Source organism: Bos javanicus, chromosome 5 (genome assembly GCF_032452875.1).
Source record: "Bos javanicus breed banteng chromosome 5, ARS-OSU_banteng_1.0, whole genome shotgun sequence".
NCBI classification, from domain to species: domain Eukaryota; kingdom Metazoa; phylum Chordata; class Mammalia; order Artiodactyla; family Bovidae; genus Bos; species Bos javanicus.
The window spans coordinates 95,151,780-95,172,236 of NC_083872.1; the positions used below are offsets into that span (position 1 = coordinate 95,151,780).

At 41.7% G+C, this 20,457-nt stretch overlaps 1 protein-coding gene across 1 annotated transcript in view; it reads left to right on the forward strand.

Annotated features, from left to right (window-relative positions):
* Positions 1–16,904: 16,904 nt before the first annotated feature.
* The window catches only part of RERG (RAS like estrogen regulated growth inhibitor), a 132,345-nt gene continuing 128,792 nt past the window's right edge, over positions 16,905–20,457 (forward strand). Inside the window, exon 1 of the mRNA XM_061417747.1 lies at positions 16,905–16,993. The gene's annotated coding sequence lies outside the window, so the exon portion shown is untranslated. The remainder of the gene's footprint in view (positions 16,994–20,457) is intronic.

Below are 20,457 nucleotides of genomic sequence, written 5' to 3' on the forward strand. Positions count from 1 at the left end.
GAAGCCCTAGTTTACTGTAATATGTTTCTGGACATACATGTTTTAAAATTTCCTAATTCATAAAATTCCAATTTTCTGTTTTCTATCCTTTCATTTTAACCAAATCTTTAATCAAGTGGATAGGAAACTCAAATATAAGGACCAAAATGTTTCTGAATTTTGTTTTATTATCTTGTGGACAAATACACTGGCATATTTTCTCCATGTGAAAAAACATAATTCCAAACTAACTGATAAAAAGCCAAACATGATTGAGGTAACAGCAATCCTTAGTTGATCCTTAATAAGGTATTTTCTTTAAAAAATTTTTTTGTAATTTAAATTTATTTATTTTAATTGGAGGCTAATTACTTTACAATATTGTATTGGTTCTGCCATACATCAACATGAATCCACCACGGGCATACATGTGTTCCCCATCCTGAACCCTCCTCCCTCCTCCCTCCTCCCTCCCAGTACTATCCCTCTGGGTCATCCCAGTGCACCAGCCCCGAGCATCCTGTATCGAACCTGGACTGGCGATTCATTTCTTATATGATATTATACATGTTTTCATGCCATTCCCCCAAATCATCCCACCCTCTCCCTCTCCCACAGAGTCCAAAAGACTGTTCTATACATCTGTATCTCTTTTGCTGTCTTGCATACAGGGTTATTGTTACCATCTTTCTAAATTCCATATATATGTAACACATATGTAACGCATATATATTCCATAAATATGTGTTAGTATAGTGTATTGGTGTTTTTCTTTCTGGCTTACTTCACTATTTTCTTAGGTATTGAAAGAACCTCTATAATCAAACTGAGCTAAACTTGACCAATTTCAATTTATTTATCTTTCTTTTCTAAGTAAGAGTTTCCAACTGATTGCACTCAGAAAAATGTGTAACACCATCATTATGTAAACATTTCCCCTTGTTTCTCTTACTATTTGCTTTTCCTAAAGCAAACTGATTAATTTTCCTGAAGCTTAAAGAAAGGAGTCTTACATAACCTGTGAAATGTGGGACTTGAGAAGGTAGGAATGCAATTTTATGATAAACTATAAAGGAATTTAGGCACACGTGATTAAGGCATCAAACATTCATTAAAGATCATGGTCTGCTGTGGAACACAAGAGCATTTTTATTTAGGAAGCACAATTTATGTTCACTTCTTTAAATAGCATTTCAAGCAACATAATTGAAGCAAAGCTGCAGCGGTTGGCAGTGTGGTGATGAGGAAATTGGACAGGTAGGTGGGGAAGAGAGTAGCTGCATATAGTTGGATGCAGTACAGGAGTGGGAGAGAGAACATCAGAGGGAGGGAGAGTAAATTAGCAGCGAAGAGAATCAAGGTGGTGAAGTCGGGTGTTTATGCACTTATTTTATCCTCTGGGTATGTGTGTATGTTCAGTCCTGTCCAACTCTTTGAAACAATGTGGACTACAGCCCGCCAGGCTCCTCTGTCCATGAAATGTTCCAGGCAAGAATACTGGAGTGGGTTGCCATTTCCTTCTCCAGGAAATCTTCCCGACCCAGGGATCAAACCCAAATCTCTTGTGTCCCCTTCATGGGCGGGTGGATTCCTTGCCACTACACCACCTGGGAAGCCTTGTCACCTCATATAAGGAATTACAGGCAGTTTACAGAGAATATATGCTACATACCAAAAGAGCTAGCTTTCTTTTCCCTTCCTTCCTTCCTGTCTACCTGCCTTGTCTCCTCCTCCTCTTTTTTTTCCCCTTTCTTCTCTCTTTTTTTTCCCCCACAGACTGCTCCTTTTCAAGAAGGAATGAATTACTAAGAAAATGAAATATAAAGAAAACACTCAAATTGCCCCATCTTTTTTCAGTGAGATGAGTTCACTGGGCACAGGCTTGAATATCATGTCAACGTCAAATCATTCTTAGTTCTCAATTTCTTTACTTATGTGCCATGAACCATGCTTTTACAAGCACTGAGCTATTCAAACATAAATTAAAACTGAAGAAAGCAGACAGTCACCTACAGCATCCAGAAAACCACGTTAGAGAAGGAAGCACTCCTACTCATTTGCTCTTGAACATGGTCCTTGGCGATGCTTGCATTTATATACGTGCCTCTGGTTTATGTGTAGTAGTAGGAGTCACTATTTTCTGCTTTGTAAAGTTTTCAGCTGGAAATGCATTCATTTATGTGAATCCTAGGAAGAACAGAATTAGAACAGATTTCAGAGATTCATGGAACCTGGCAATGTGGTGACTACATAACCTCCATTTTCTTTTTCTCATCCTTCCTAAATGAGTCTCAGAGTTTGTTGGGTGAGGGGAGGTAAGTATGAGGGGAGCCTGGCAGGATTTGGCTGTATGGGCTCTTCCCCAGTGTTTGAACCCTCTGTGTTACCATTTTCTGGAGGAGGAAATGGCAACCCACTTTAGTATTCTTGCCTGGAGAAACCCATGGACAGAGGAGCCTGGTGGGCTACAGTCTTTGGAGTTGCAAAGAGTTGGACATGACTAAAGCAACTTAGTATGCTGCACGCACATGCTACCAATTATGGGCATAAAGAATCAGAGGGGAATGGATATTGACAACCTCCACCCTGCTGTGGGTTTCTAGCTTCTGAGATGTGGGGAGTTTAGATCGATCTCACATTTCCCTTCAGGGGTGGGAGAGGTTCTAGAGAAAGGATGGGATCGTATGCTTGTTCATGTGGAATAAGAGGCACATATGTCATAAGAATACAGTGGGAACAATTATGGCAGGGTAATGGAAGATATGGCTTATGTTACAAGAGACCAGTGATGCCCAGCAGAGTGCTACCGCCCAGCCACTGCAGCTCGCAGACAATGAGATAGAAAAGCAGTCACCAAGCAAACAAGGAGATGGGGGAGGCCTTGCAAAGATGGCCATAGAGGAGAGCACTCTGTCACCCTGGTCTCTTCTTACCCCAGATCCAGGGAGGGAAAGAGTCAGGAAGGACCAAGTCCTTCCACTCAGAGCCACATGAACTGCCAGCACCTGCTGGCTGGTGGAGTGGGGAGAACAGCTAAATCTCACAGGAGATCAAAGTCTTCAGATAAAAAGATCTGAGTCTTAGAAGCTGAATGAGACCAATTGGGCAAAAGTGACTGAAACCTTACAGAATCAAGCTGAGATATTGACCAGGAAGATACTCCTTAGGGGGAAACAGTGTCTCATCAAGTATTAGATTGTGTGTTGCGTATGTCTGCTCAGTCATGTCCGACTCTTCAATCCCATGGACTGTAGCCTGCCAAGCTCCCCTATCCATGAGATTTTCCAGGCAAGGATACTGGAGTGGACTGTCTTGTCCTTCTTCATGGGATCTTACTCCTGCATTGGCAAGAGGATTCTTTTCATAGTCATCATTGTGTTATGCAAATGTAGGTGTCATCTATACAGTAGTGAAGATAGCATTTATAGTATCAGACTACCTGAGAAAATTTAGGCAGAGAGAGAGAGCAGAGGGACCCATTTAAAGGCTCCAAGATGCTTCAGTATTCATAAGTAAGGTAAGGAGGAACTTGTGAAGGAGCTTAGAGGTGAAAAATAGGAGATTGGTATCATAGCAAGTTGAAGAATAAAAGCAAAGTCTTACCACCATAGATCCTTCTCAACCAGAGATGAATCTTCCTTTGGTTCCTTTAGTTCTTTGACAGACCTAGTCCATTCGTCCATTAGTTGTTGGGACATACTATAATTGACAGGAAGATTAAAAGTGCCAGTGAACCAAAAACTTCATGAAGCAACCTTTTAGACCCAAGTCAATTGTCTTCAGTTCATTTGATTAGTAACAAAATCTAACAGAAAGCACCATGGGGCACATTTCAGTTTGAAAGTTTTTGTGGGACTGGGAGAAGAACTGAAACAAAAAAAGTGCAATTGAAAATAAAAACAAAAAACCAACCAGCCAAGCAAAAAATGACTAGAAAATCAGCCAGTATTCATTTTCACTCCCATTTATCGAACTGCTAAACATAATTGCTGCTTCTCTCATTTGGTTCAGAAAGTTGACATTTGAGCAGAGACATCCATTTTTAGGCAGAGGTATAATAAGTATATTATATACTGATGGCTTTTACTGCCCAAGCACCGTTAAAGTGAATAATCTTAAAAATGTTTGTCTGGAATGAGTGAATATTCAAATGAATTAAAGAATGCATGCAATGTGTATCATACTCCAAACAACAAGAAAAATTTGAGAATGTATGAAAAGTTGAATTAATATTTCTCCATCTGCTTTCTAAGAAGGGCATCATTTTCTAGTTAAAGAATGTCATACAACTTATCCTAATAGAGCTTAGGCTCTGAGAAGCTTTTAATTATAAATTTTGTTTTGACTTTGTGGTTCAAATTATCTAGTGGAGCTAAAAAATTGTATATATAATTTTAAACAAAGATTTAGCTGTTAGGATTCAGGATTAATTTTCACAATTGTTTAGTTGCATTCTCTCCCTTTAAAAAGGCTCAAAACTAAGACAAAATGACTTAAACAATATTTTATCCATCACTGGAACATTATTGTCTGAAGCCACTTTGGACTGAAAGATAATTTTTAGCATTTTCTAAACTCTAGAAAGCAACTTTAAACATTGGAATCTAGAAATTTCAATCAATGCATCAATTTCTTTTTAGGGAACAGTGGTAATTAGGTTTTTGCCGAGTAGAAAAGGGGCTTTCTGGCACAAAGATATACTTTCTTGATCATCAGTTCAGTTCAGTCACTCAGTCGTGTCCAACTTTTTGTGACCCCATGAATTGCAGCACGCCAGGCCTCCCTGTCCATCACCAACTCCTGGAGTTCACTCAGACTCACGTCCATCGAGTCGGTGTTGCCATCCAGCCATCTCATCCTCTGTCGACCCCTTTTCCTACTGCCCCCAATCCCTCCCAGCATCAGAGTCTTTTCCAATGAGTCAACTCTTTGCATTAGGTGGCCAAAGTACTGGAGTTTCAGCTTTAGCATCATTTTTTTTAAGTAGCAATTATTGCCATCCAAGGCTATTTTTAAGTTGTTTGCCCCTGATTTAATGTTTGTGATAATCAGTTCTGGCTGAGGGAAAGCTTGATTTAATTACTTAGCTGGCATAAATATCACAAATGATTTGCTCTAATAAATGTGAACAGAAAGAAGTGATTCTTGTTTTCTTTAAAATCCTTAATAGTAGGAATTCACTTTTGAAATTTTATCATACTTTGTTCTCAAATCACTCATTTGCCAATGGTACATCTTGGTTCATTTCTGCAGATTTCCTATACTTGTGCTGCACTGGGGCCAGTTTTCCAGGAAGCCTGGCTAGATTTTCAGCCTCAGGGGAGAATGTTCAGCACAGCGGTAAATGTGGGGGGAATTTGGTTGGTGTTGAGTCAACTTGGATGGTTCAATTGCCAGGAAATGGAGAAGCAGAACTACGTCAGAGTTATTTGTTGGCCATGGGGCAGGGTCAAAGTTCCTAAAGGTTGCCAGCAGTCAAGTCAAAGGGCATCTGGTGTGGTATACTTGTAGACTCTCATGGCAGCCAAAACAGTGTGTGTGGAAGGTTAGTACTAAAGAGTTCTCCCCATCCTGGAGACAGGGCAGCATATTTGGGAATCAGCTATATATATATTTCCTTCCTCTTCTTAAAGAGTTATCTTGGTGGCTTAGTCTATAAGGAGACTGCCTGCAATGCAGGAGACCTGGGTTTGATCTCTCGGTTGGGAAGATCCCCTGGAAAAGGAAATGGCAACCCACTCCAGTATTCTTGCCTGGGAAATCCCATGGACAGAGGAGCCGGGCGGGCTACAGTCCATGGGGTTGCAAGAGTCGGACATGACTGAGCGACTAAACCACACATCTTCTGATACTTTTTATAGTTTTACTTAAATTTAAAAATTTTCACAGGTAATTACATAGAGGTAGTAAAATATTAATAAAGTAAAAATGGTATATAATGACAGGTAAGTACCTCTTCAAGCCTTCAGTTCTCTTTTCCAGAAGAAACCGCTGTACCGGTGAGTTGTATACCCTCCCTCCAGAGATAGTCTATGTATGCATGAGGACACATGTGTGTATATAAAGACAATTTTAAGACATACAAATTGTGTCATACTGGTTTGCTCTTTATTTCCCATTTAACAACATATCTTGGAGTTCATTCCTTATCAGTACCTAAAGACATTACTCCTTTCCTGCTTTGAATGGGTTCTGTTGTCTTTTTTTTCTTTTTTGGTGTATAGTTGCTTTACAATGTTGTGTTAGCTTCTGCTGTACAACAAAGTGAATCAGTTGTATGTATACATATATTCCTCTCCCTTTTGGGCCTCCCTCCCACCCGACTCGCCCATCCCACCCGTCTAGGTCATCACACAGCACTGAGATGAGCTCCCTGTGCTATCTATTTTACACATGGAAGTGTATATATGTCAATCCTAATCTCCCAATCCATTGCACCGACCCCTTCCCCTGCTGTGTCTACATGTCGGTTCTCTACATTTGCATCTCTAATTCCGGCCCTTCAGATAGGTTCATCTGTATCACTTTTTTAGATTCCACATATACGTGTTAATATATGATATTTGTTTTTCTCTTTCGGATTTACTTCACCCTGTATAACACTCTCTGGGTCCACCCATGCATCCCATTCCAGTATATTTCCCTGGGAAATCCCGTGGACAGAGGAGCCTGGCAGGCTACAGTCCATGGGGGTCACAAAGGGTCGGACACAACTGAGCGACTGAGCATGCATGAGCTGTGCTGGGAGGAATTGTCTCCTGCACGGAGGACTCCAGGGCTGTGTCTCCAATCTGTGGCTCACACAGCTCATTCCCCAGGGCAGGTGTTTGCCTACCTACATAATCTCCCTTTTCCTCTGAGTCACCTCCCAGGGGCACAGGTTGCTTTTGTTCCCGTCCTACCTGATTATACGTGTGTCTTTTGTATAGCCTTGGCGGCATTTGAGTCCTGCCAGCTTAGAGTTAGGTTTCAGTAGAATTGTTCCATATGTCACTGTATTTTGCACGTGTGTGTGGTGGGAGGGAGGTGAGTTCCATATCTTCTTACTCTTCTGTGTTGGTCAATCTGGGCTTCATCATATTCATAGGTTCTATTTCTCTATTAAAATCCAAAAATGGACAAAATATAGTAAATATTTTGTATTTTTATGTATTTGTTCACTATCTCCTTTAGAAAAATAATCCTAGAAATTTTGAAGTTCTAGTCTAGTTACTCCAATGTTTAGGTTATCTATTTGCTTACTTCTATTGACTTTTATCTCTATATTATTAGACATAAATCTTTTTTTTTTTTAGAGTTTTTTTTTAAAATTTTATTTTATTTTTAAACTTTACATAATTGTATTAGTTTTGCCAAATATCAAAATGAATCTTTTTATGCCTCTTAATTATCTGGTAATTTTATTCTATTTTATTATTGGAGTATAATTACTTTACAATGTTGTGTTGATTTCTGCAGTCCAATAAAGTGAATCAGCTATATGTATGCACTTATCTCCTCCTTCTTGAGCCTCCCTCCCACCTCCCCATCCCACCTCACGCCTCTAGGTCATCACAGAGCACCGAGCTGAACTCCTTGTGCCATACAGCAGCTTCCCACTAGCTGTCAGTTTACACATGGTAGTGAAATATGTCAATGTTACTCTCCCAATTCAACCTACTCTCCTCTTCCCTCCTGTTGGGTGCACATGTCAGTTCTCTACATCTGCATCTCTATTTCTGCCCTGCAAATAGGTTCATCTGTACCATTTTTATTTAGTAATTTTTATTGTATGTACTACAGACTAAAGGTCCGTGTCCCTCCAAATTTTGTATGTTGAAGCCCCAACCCTCAATGTGGTTCTATTTTGGCATAAGACCTTTACAGAAGTGGGGTTAAAGGAGACCTTAAGAGTGGGGCCCTGATTTGACAGGGCTAATGTTCTCTTAAGAGGCGATAAGGTGCCGCTAGTGGTAAAGAATCCAGTAGTCATGTATGGATGTGAGAGTTGGACTATAAGGAAAGCTAAGAGCTGAAGAATTAATGCTTTTGAACTGTGGTGTTGGAGAAGACTCTTGAGAGTCCCTTGGACTGCAAGGAGATCCAACCAGTCCATCCTAAAGGAAATCAGTCCTGAATATTCATTGGAAGGACTGATGTTGAAGCTAAAATTCCAATACTTTGGCCACCCGATGCAAAGAGCTGACCCATTTGAAAAGACCCTGATGCTGGGAAAGATTGAGGGCAGGAGGAGAAGGGGACGACAGAGGATGAGATGGTTGGATGGCATCACTGACTCAATGGACATGAATTTGAGTAAATTCCGGGATTGGTGATGGACAGGGAGGCCTGGAGTGCTGCAGTCCATACTGCAAAGGGTCAGACGTGACTGAGCATCTGAACTTAATTGAACGGTGGTAAAGAATCCACCTGCCAATGCAGGAGACACAAGAGAAGCAGGTTCGATCCCTGGATCAGGAAGATCCCCTGGAGTAGGAAAGGGTACCTTGCTCCAGTATCCTTGCCTGGAAAATTCCATGGGCAGAGGAGCCTGGTGGGCTACAGTCCACAGGGCTGCAAAGAGTCGCATGCAACTGTGCACTGTACAGAGCACAGTAAGAAGAGATACCAGGGTCTCTGCAGTCTCACAGAAGAGGTCATGTGAGTACACAGTGAAATAACAGCCACCTAAGAGCCAGCAGAAGAAAAGGCCTCATAATGCAACCTACTTAACCAGAACCTTGATCTTGAAATTCACAGCTTCCAGAACTGTGAGAAATAAATTTCTGTTGTTTACTTTACTCTGTCTGTGGTATTTTGCTATGGCGGCCCAAGCAGACAAATACTAATGTCTGACATTATAGATGATGATTAGAGAAGCTCTGGATCGTGTTCTCTTTCTCAACAGTTTTGTTTCAGCAGGCAGTTAATTTACCGGTGGATTAGCTTGTCCCTCTCAAGGTCTCGCCTTAGTCTTCATTCAGGGGAGGGAATGTATTTCACATTTGCCATTCTTCTTAGATTCCTGTTCTTATTCCCAAGCATGACTCTCACTCCTAGGATATGGGCCTACTGAGGTCTCAGTCAAAGGTCCAGGATGTTCACCAAGTTCTCTGAACTCTGGCTTGGGTCAACTCCAGTGTCTCTTCGAGGACTCTGAGATCTCTGAAATCTCCGCCCAGCTTTCAGACACCACACAGCTGTTCTTCTACTAGGTCTCCCAGAGACTCATGAGACAACGTGCAAGCTCATGGACTGGCCAAGGTCCCAGGGGCATGTCTATGCAAATATCTGGAATTCTATCTCTGTGACTATCTTCTACAAGATTTTACATCTGTTCCCAGGCAGAGGGAAAGTCCAGCCATGGCCCAAATCAGATTTTCCTTTGCCTAATATTGAAGCAACTGAGCACGAGCAATATCTAATTAAATAGAGAATAACAACAATAACGCCTATCCACAGACCAAAAAAAAAAGTCATTTGCAGCAACAAAATCAGGAAATGGGTTTGATTTCTTGCCATAAAACTTTAAAATGAATCTTCTAATGGAACAAAAGATTATGGTATAGACAGGCTCTGACTTCCTGCAGCAGTTTCAGTGAGTCATCAACTCCTGAGTATTCTTTTCACCAATAATGAATACCTCCAATTTTGGAGAGAAATAAACTGAGCAACTATCCTTTTCCTCTTCTAACAAGAGGGACAGGGTCAGTGGGAATGGCTTAAGAGAGAGTGTAGAGGGCTCCGAGAATGAATGGAGACTCTCAAGTCTGGGGGAATCTTTTCTTTGGAATAGTGTGGATCCTGATTGCCTACGCTAAATCCTGGCACTCAGCCATTAACAAGGCTGCACAGAAACTGCAGTGACCTCTCCTCTTTGCTTTATCTTCACATCTCAGCATGATAGACAGAGTGAAATGCTTAGCCCTCAAGCCATGGCTCCACAGTAAAAAACAAACAGGTTTCAGATAAGGGAGGAACAGAGCCAGGAAGAATTGGTTTATTATGTATTGCAGCAAATATGATATCTGATTAAAATAAACAATATAATAAACAGAAAAATATGTTTTTCAAGAAAAAAGGAGGAAGGGGATTACATACACAAAAGAAGGGTAATAACAAAATAAATTAAAAATATCAAGGAAAGAAACAGTTGAATATACTCCATTATACAATACAGCCCATCCAAGACTTTCTTGAGAACATTACATCAGGAAGAAATGAAAAGGGATGAATCAAAATAATCACGAGTAGAAAAACTACAGTAAAATAATTGAATAAATTTATTTCATTTAAATATAGGACTAAGTTTAAACCCCTTTGGGACTTAGAGTTACAGAACAAATACAGATATTATAAAATCTTGATAAAAAATAATACAGAAGTAAAAATATAGGGAGAGGGATGGGGAAGTAAGAGGCTAATTTCCTCCTTATTAAATGGCAAGAAGTCAACTGACATTGACTAAAATATGTGGTTAAATATGAACCATATAGGGGTTTCCCCTGTAGCTCAGCTGGGAAAGAATCCGCCTGCAATGTTGAAAACCTGGGTTTGATCCATGGGTAAGGAAGATTTCCTGGAGAAGTAAATGGCAACCCACTCCAGTATTCTTGCCTGGAAAATTCCATGGACAGAAGAGCCTGGCGGCCAAAGTCCATAGGGTCAAAAAGAGTCAGACACGACTGAGAGACTAACATTTTTACTTTCAAAGTGAGTAAATATCTAAAGTGAAGACAAGCTTTTAAGGTTCACTTTCATTTCTTTATCTTCTGCTTAATTTAGTGTATTTATTAAACTAAAAAATAGCATTTATTTATTATTAAAAGGATATGATGGCCCTCAGCATATCTACATGCCATGTAATATCAGTATATACATCCATTGATTCATTTATGTTCTACAGCATCTTTAATGAGGTTCTCTTATGATAACAATGGTTATTTCTGGATGGCATCATTTGGAGTGTGATTTTCTTCTCTGTATTTTTCAACTACTCCAATTATTTGCAATGAACATGATTAGCAACTACGTACACACACACACATTCCAGTCTGTAATAGGTATTTTGGGCTTATACTGATGATTCATCTACTAATTTTGTGTTAGAAGTTTTAACTTAAGCCTGAAGTCAGGCTGAGGGACCAGCGGACAACAAGAGCTCTCTCAAGGGCTATTGCTGCCTAGCAAGCAAATATGCTGGGATATTACTCTCACAGAATACAGGCTACTGAAGATATTGAGGCTTCTCCAGTGGATCAGTGGTAAAGAACTCGCCTGTGATACATGAGCCACAGGAGACACGGGTTGGATCCCTGGGTGGGGAAAAATCCCTGGAGGAGGGCATGGAAACCTACTCCAGTATTCTTGCCTGGAGAGTCCCATGGACCGAGGAGCCTGGTCATCTACAGTCCATAGGGGCACAAAAAGTTGGCCATGACTAAAGCGACTGAGCACGCATGTATGTGCTGAAAATATCATACAATGGGTATCAGGCTCCAATATGGCGGCTACTTCTCTGTGGGTACAGCATGTCAAGAGCTGTAGGTATGCCTGCAAGTGCTTCCCTAATGAAAGGGGAATGCTGGCCTACCTACATGGGCTAAGTAGAAGGATGGAGAGAACAGATTTTGTAGACAAGTTCCCAAGAACTGTTACAAAAGAAGCCTGGCTTGGACCCTCTTCAATAATTCCAATTAGGTAAGAGTGGCAAAGTAGGAATTCAACTTAAGTCTCTGTAAGTAGGAAAATAGGTATCTACATATAGATATGTAAATGCAGATATTTTTGGTAACTCCTTCCATAAATACTGGAGAAGGAAATGGCAACCCACTCTAGTACTCTTGCCTGGGAAATTCCATGGATGGACAGTCCATGGGGTCACAAAGAGGCAGACATGATTGAGCAAATTCACTTTCTTTTTTCTTTCTTTCTATGAATACAGGGTTTGATAGGAGAGGAAGGTAACATGTGAAACCTAAACACCTTAAAGCCATAGAATTCCATGTAATTGGATTTCTATAAAATTCCATTTAATCTACCTGGATCATTCACCATGACAGAAGCTTTGAAAACTTCCTGTATGCTGAGACACTTCAATCTCTCTCTCAGACCTCCTTCCTGAGCTTCAGACTCATATGTTCAACTTCTTACTAGCTATTCTATCCCAAATTAAGCATGTGCAAATAAATCCAATACGCACACTCCCAATTTGTTCTCTTCATTCACTCAACGGTTTTTTGAACACCCACTATGTGCCACCATGATCATAGATCCTGGAGGTACAGAGACAATTATGCTATATCCCTACATTCAGGAACGTCAAAGTTTCATGGAGAAGACTGAGAAATAAAAATGAGTACAATGCAAATGTGATAATGGAGCACAGGGTGCTAGGAGACATAGAGTTGGGTCATCTAACGCAAGTGTGTTTTTAGCAGTAGGACATAGGTCTGTGATCAGAAAAGTCACAGAGGAGACAGTATTTGAGATTTCTCAAAGAATTCTTAGGACAACTCGTAAACTGCAAGGAGATTCCTGCCTCCGTCCCAGACCCAACTGCTCTGGTCAGCGTGGCCCACAGCTCATGGCTACAGTGGCTTTTCAGGTGAGCTGGCCCTGGAAACAGCCTCCCTGTTTACATCTCTCCCATCAAGAACACACTGCAGATTGTACACTCAGCCCCAGGTCCCTGTCTGCTCTACGTGATAGCTTCCTGGAGTCCACCTGGTATCTTGCGAAGGATACCTATGTTTCAAAGGAAAGAAATAACCTAGGTGTTTCCTGTTCCTCTAACCAGAAGTGTCATAGTCTTTGGAAAATCATTTAACCTCTCTGAAATGCACCTCCTCATCTATGAAAGGATAATAATTTTAAATATGAGTGCTTACCTCAAGGAGTGTATAAATACCAAATGAGATAAGAGATGTGAAAGGTGGTCTAGCATAGCATGACTATTAATTATCATTGCTAGGTTTTGAGGACGATGGACAGCGACTTCAATTCAACCATTCTAAATGCTGATCTTGCAAGGAGAGTGTGAAGCTTTTGGAAATTTCTCAAATATACAGATATGAATTTCCATTAAATTCAGTATGTGGGTCATGGTGGAGAGGTCTGACAGAACGTGGTCCACTGGAGAAGGGAATGGCAAACCACTTCAGTATTCTTGCATTGAGAACCCCATGAACAGTATGAAAAGGCAAAATGATAAGATACTGAAAGATGAACTCTCCAGATCAGTAGGTGCCCAATTTGCTACTGGAGATCAGTAGGGAAGTAACTCCAGAAATAATGAAGGAATGGAGCCAAAACAACACCCAGTTGTGAATGTGACTGGTGATGGAAGAAAGGTCTGATGCTGTAAGAGCAATATTGCATAGGAACCTGGAATGTTAGGTCCATGAATCAAGGCAAATTGGAAGTGGTCAAACAGGAGATGGCAAGAGTGAATGTCGACATTCTAGGAAGCAGCGAACTAAAATGGACTGGAATGGGCGAATTTAACTCAGATGACCATTATGTCTACTACTGTGGGCAGGAATCCCTCAGAAGAAATGGAGTAGCCATCATGGTCAACAAAAGAGTCCAAAATGCAGTAATTGGATGCAAAATGACAGAATGATCTATGTTCGTTTCCAAGGCAAACCATTCAATATCATGGTAATCCAAGTCTATCCCCTGACCAGTAATGCTGAAGAAGCTAAAGGTGAATGGTTCTATGAAGACCTACAAGACCTTTTAGAACTAACACCCAAAAAAGATGTCCTTTTCATTATAGGGGACTGGAATGCAAAAGTAGGAAGTCAAGAAACACCTGGAGTAATAGGCAAATTTGGCCTTGGAGTACAGAATGAAGCAGGGCAAAGGTTAATAGAGTTTTGCCAAGAGAACACACTGGTCATAGCAAACATCCTCTTCCAACAACACAAGAGAACACTCTACACATGGCCATAATCAGATGGCCAACACCAAAATCAGATTGATTATATTCTTTGCAGCCAAAGATGGAGAAGCTCAATACAGTCAGCAAAAATGAGACTGGGAGCTGACTGTGGTTCAGATTATGAACTCCTTATTGCCAAATTCAGACTTAAATTGAAGAAAATTGGGACAACCACTAGACCATTCAAGTATGACCTAAGCCAAATCCCTTATGATTATACACTGGAAGTCAGAAATAGATTTAAAGGACTGGATCTGATAGAGTGCCTGATGAACTATGGATGAAGGTTCATGACATTGTACAGGAGACAGGGATCAAGACCATCCCCAAGGAAAAGAAATGCAAAAAAAGCAAAATGGCTGTCTGAGGAGGGCTTATCAATAGCTGTGAAAAGAAGAGAAGTGAAAAGCAAAGGACAAAAGGAAAGATATACCCACCTGAAAGCAGAGTTCCAAAAAATAGCAAGAAGAGATAAGAAAGCCTTTTTCAGTGATCAATGCAAAGAAATAGAGGAAAACAATAGAATGAGAAAGACTAGAGCTCTCTTCAAGAAAATTAGAGATACCAAGGGAATATTTCATGCAAACATGGGCTCAATAAAGGACAGAAATGGTATGAACCTAACAGAAGCAGAAGATATTAAGAAAAGGTGGCAAGAATACACAGGAGTACTATGCAAAAAAGTTCTTCATGACCCAGATAATCACAATGATGTGATCACTCACCTAGAGCCAGACATCCTGGAATGTTAAGTCAAGTGGGCTTTAGGAAGCATCACTACAAACAAAGCTAGTGGAGGTGATGGAATTCCAGTTAAACTATTTCAAATCCCAAAAGATGATGCTGTGAATGTGCTACACTCAATATGTCAGCAACTTTGGAAAACTCAGCAGTGGTTACAGGACTGGAAAAGGTCAGTTTTCATTCCAGTCCCAAAGAAAGGCAATGCCAAAGAATGCTCAAACTACCGCACATTTGCATTCATCTCACATGCTAGTAAACTAATGCTCAAAATTCTCCAAGCCAAGCTTCAGCAATAGGTGAACCCTGAACTTCCAGATGTTCAAGCTGGTTTTAGAAAAGGCAGAGGAACCAGAGATCAAATTGCCAACATCTTCTGGATCATGGAAAAAGCAAGAGTTCCAGAAAAAGATCTATTTCTGCTTTATTGACTATGCCAAAGCCTTTGACTGTGTGGATCACAATAAACTGTGGAAAATTCTGAAGGAGATAGGAATACCAGACCACCTGACCTGCCTCTTGAGAAACCTATATGCAGGTCAGGAAACAACAGTTAGAACTGGACATGGAACAACAGACTGGTTCCAAATAGGAAAAGGAGTACATTAAGGCTGTATATTGTCACCCTGCTTATTTAACTTCTATGCAGAGTACATCATGAGAAATGCTGGACTGGAAGAAGCACAAGCTGGAATCAAGATTGCCAGGAGAAATATCAATAACCTCAGATATGCAGATGACACCACCTTTATGGCAGAAAGTGAAGAAGAACTAAAGAGCCTCTTGATGAAAGTGAAAGAGGACAGTGTAAAAGTTGGCTTAAAGCTCAAAATTCAGAAAACTAAGATCATGGCATCCAGTCATGGATGGCATGGCAAATAGATGGGGAAACAGTGGCTGATTTTATTTGTTTGGGCTCCAAAATCACTGCAGATAGTGATTACAGCCATGAAATTAAAAGATGCTTACTCCTTGGAAGGAAAGTTATGACCCTAGATATCATATTAAAAAGCAGAGACATTACTTTGCCAACAAAGGTCTGTTTAGTCAAGGTTATGGTTTTTCCAGTAATCATGTATGGATGTGAGAGTTGGACTATAAAGAAAGCTGAGTGCCGAAGAACTGATGCTTTTGAACTATGGTGTTGGAGAAGACTCTTCAGAGTCCCTTGGACTGCAAGGAGATCCAACCAGTCCACCCTGAAGGAGACCAGTCCTGGGTGTTCATTGGAAGGATTGATGTTGAAGTTGAAATTCCAATACTTTGGCCACCTCATGCGAAGAACTGACTCATTTGAAAAGACCCTGATGCTGGGAAAGATTGAGGGCAGGAGGAGAAGGGGATGACAGAAGATGAGATGGTTGGATGGCATCACCAACTCAGTGGACATGAGTTTGGGTGAACTCCGGGAGTTGGTGATGGACAGGGAGGCCTGGCGCTGCGTTTCATGGGGTCGCAAAGAATTGGACACGATTGAGCGACTGAACTGAAATTATGTCTCTTCTAGCATCTTAGCTTCCAATCTGGCCCAAAATTTCATTCCAACCGTTTACTAGCCTTGGGGGACAAGTTTTGCGCTCAGTCGTGTCCAACTCTTTGCGACCCCATGGACTATAGCGCGCCAGGCTCCTCTGTCCATGGGATTTCCCAGGCAAGAATATTGGAGTGAGTTGCTATCTCCTTTTCCGAGGGATCTTCGCCACCCAGGGATCGACCCCGCGCCTCCTGCATTGCAGGCGGATTCTTTACCGCTGAGCCATCCGGGAAGCCCCAGGACAAGTTATTTATCCTCTGTTTTCTCTTGGGTCTCATGGGGATAATTAAACATGCCTCTAAAGGATGGTGTGAGGATGATTTGAAGTAGGGAATAGAAAACATCACGCAGTGGTGCATTCACACGCGAGGTTTTAACCAAGGGACGAGGTCCTTCTGTGAGAACCCAGAAGCCGGGAACTGAGGGGGGGCCAAGCGAAGAGTGTCTCGGGTGCGGCGAAGGCGAGTATATGGATGCTCACACTCTGCAGCTGGAGGCAGCCTCGAGGGGGGAACCTGGCGCTGGCGCCGGTAGGGGGCGCCGGAGCGCCGCACTGCAGCATCCCGGCGGCCTCCCGGGCTGAGCTCGCGTCCTGCCGCAGTCCCTCGGCCGCTAGTCGGAGCGAGCGGCAGCGAGGAGACCCCGGCCGCTCCGCCAGCGCTTGCCGCCGCTCCCACCCACGATCTCAGCCCAGCGGCTGGGAAACGCCCCCCGCAGACTGCGCTGCGCAACGTGGGAGGGTTAGCGGTCCCGGGGACCGGCTTCCGAACTTGCCAGGGGACCGCAGCTCTCCGGGGCCTGGAGAGTGTGAACAGGTGAGTGTAATGCACGTGCCCAGGTGGCCCTTTCGGGATGACTTCCTGCAAACCCTTCGGAGCCCCTGAACGCTCGGCCTCTGGGGGCGGTCCTCTTGGTCCCTGGGTCCTCCCAGGCAGGGGTTGGGGGTCGCCGAGAGGGTGATGTGAGCGCCAACGCCAGGGGCTTAACAGCACCCTCCGTTCGGGGCTAAGATCAGAAATGCCTTTTTGACTCAGGTTCCATCCGCCGCCTAGATTGAGAGCAAGTGACCTGCAGTCCACCATGGAATTGTTTATCATTCCAGGATACCTGTTGCTTTCTGAGCAACGCTATAGCCAGGGGTCTCCTACAATCTTCCTCGTCCCCGTGCGTGCTGCGTTGTGATAAGATGAGGGACAATTCCTGGTAATGAGACTGGCAAAACTTGGTTTCAGAGCTAGAGAAGGAGTGGCCCAAAGAGAATCTCATCCCACCGTCAGATTAGAGTCTTTGTTTCCCTAAATACCTGCACTTTATTTTGATGAGACCATAAACACAGAAGTTGAAACAACTATTACCTTATAAAGATGCTTGTGTTTCCCACCTCCCCCCTCCCCCCCAAGAAGATGTAGAAAGCAAGGACTGTGGTAAGTATAATAGTTTAGGGATTTACTGTGAATAAATTTTTTTTAAAAAATAAATAAGATCAGCTTATTAGTGAACTAAATGTCATAGGCCTATTGGATTGTAAGCTCTTTGAAGATGACCATTTGTGATTAGCATGTATGTGGGATGAATCAATGCATGCATTAACAGTAACAGAATTTGGAGTCTTCCTAAGCTTTCTTTTGGTACCTTTCTGTTTCGGAAAAAGATCAATACACCTTTAATCCCTCAACTGAACCTCTTACCTGTGATTTTAGCTTTAGTAGTGACAGAAACTGAGAATTTTTTGTTCTATTAAAACACTGTCCACCTAAAAACTGAACGGCAGCTTCGAGACACAGACAGAAGACTTCTGCCCAACAACATGAAAACGAATGTTTTCTTCCATCCATGTTATGGAAGGTCTTGGATCTTGAATTATTTTGAACATCAGAGACTTGGCAACAGGTCCCTCATTAATACAACTGACACATTTATCTTTGTTTCCTGTCTTTATCAAATGTAACTTTTTCACATATTCATGTGAGAAAATGTTCAAAGATGTATGTCAGTTTTGTGTCTCCCTTTAGGGGGTTTTTCTTAACATAACCTAAAATTGATGCTAAGTAGCTGTATCTTTATTACGTTATATATGAAACATTCAACCCACACAATTTCTCTTTCTTATGTGAAGTTCCTATGCCTCTGAGGCCATTTGGGAATTACTGAAAAACTTGACTTAACAAGTGTTTGTTTATTTTTTTCAAATTACATTTGATGGCTACTCTCTTGAAGCATAAATCAAATAGTAAATTATTTGGATTTTTAGGGGCATGGGAATGAGCAGTCCTGCATGAGATAGCAAATTGCTGTTTATACAAGCTCCAGACACTTGCATGTTCTATGTTTCAAAGAAATGCTTGCCATTCTTATTTGGAATTCATTTAGTTAATATATCTCAATAGATTATGCTTCTGTGATGCTTCTGTGATGAAGCACTGAACCTTAAACACAGAGGCCTTTTCTTAATGAATGCACATAAAATGACAACAAAGTTCTTTTATCTTTAGCTGAAAGTGTCGGACTGGACACATTACAGATGTTACAACTTCTGTGTTTTGTGCTACTAATGATCATGAAGGAGTTTTTTCATTATTTTGATGAAGTAAACAGCAGCCAATGCTAATGTTGACCTTTCTGTCCTTCGGAGGAAGCTCTGACACTGTGGAAGTCAGCAAATACATAATTTGTGAGGCAGAGGTCAGTGGTTTAGATGCATAGGGAAGGAAACAATTACATGTTAATGTCTTTGTAGAAATACTTTTTCAGGAGAACTTTTCCTTTTTTTCTTTCTCTGGAAAAGCTCTTTTAGAAAATTTGTAAATGCCAAAACCCTGGCAGGAGCGGTTCATATGTTTAGATAACAGACTTGAAAGTGAAGTCTTGTATTTAAGATGAAAACATCGATTGCAGAAGTTCAGAATGGGGAAGCCTGCAGTTCATGTGAAAAATGTGAGCCTTAATATGAATATAACCACCATGCCTTGATGAAGAGGAAGAATCCCATGAAACTTGTGCTGGGTCATTTGTCAGGTCACATTTCAAGGGGTTGAATGCAAAGGATGCCATGTTTTTAGAGTGATTAAAATGGCAAATGCCAGAGAAGGGAGCTGCATATGGTCAAGAGGGAAGGTGAGGGTCAAAAAGCATAAACAAGAACAGACGTCTCTGTGTAGAACCAAGGAAGAGGACTGGTCTCACTTTCCTAGAAGGTAGAAGTCTAGAATGGGACAAAGGCTCCTAGTAATTGCTAGGTACTTGAAGGGCTCTGAGTGAAAGAAAATAAAAAGTTGATGTTATGCTGCTCCTCCCCTCACTCCTGGAAGTGGTAAATTCGACCCTGAGTGGTTATTAGATGGTTGCCTGGTCATATGAAAGGGCTCCTGTGATGGCTGGAGGACTTTTTTTTTTCATTAACTCCAAGACTTTCCAATTTTACATTTCCATGGTACCAAGGACCTTGGCGTCATTCCTAAAGCACCCATAATATAAAGTGGGCTTGCATCCGTGCTAAGTTGCTTCAGTTGTGTCTGACTTTGTGTGACCCTATGGACTGTAGCCTTCCAGGCTCTTCTGTCCAGGGTATTCTTCAGGCAAGAATACTGGAGGAGTTGCAGTGCTCTCCTCCAGGGGGTCTTCAGGGACTGAACCTGCATCTCTTAACGTCTCCTGCATTGGCAGGCAGATTCTTTCCCACTAGTGCCACCTGGGAAGCTTACGTTTACATAATATCACTTACCAGGTGGTACTAGTGGTGAAGAATCTGCCTGCCAGTGCAGGAGACATGCAGGAGACAGGGGTTCTGATCTCTGGGTCAGGAAGATCCCCTGGAGGAGAAAATGGCAACCAACTCCAATAGTCTTGCCTGGAGAATCCCATGGACAGAGGAGCCTGGCAGGCTACAGTTCATGGGGTCACAAGGAGAGACATGACTGAGCACCCAAGTATTAGGACAATGCTATAAACTAATGTACTTGAGGTTGTTATAATAGCATTTATCTTTTGTGTTCCAGGGCATTGTGCCTAGGAAAATGTAAAAATATCTAGATGTTATGTATCAGTTTTAGGAATGTGGGTATCTGTCATATGACTTGACCTTGTGATCTAGTGAATGGAGATAAAACTTAAACCTTGAAAGGCAAATTCAATCATATTACAGTGGGGTTAGCTAGTAGAAATGTGTATTAGTCAGCCCAAAGGGAAATAGAATTCCAAATGTGACTGTCCCCATCGTGTGTGTTTGTATATTGGGTATTTACAGGCACATGATAAATACTTATATTTACAGACAAGGATT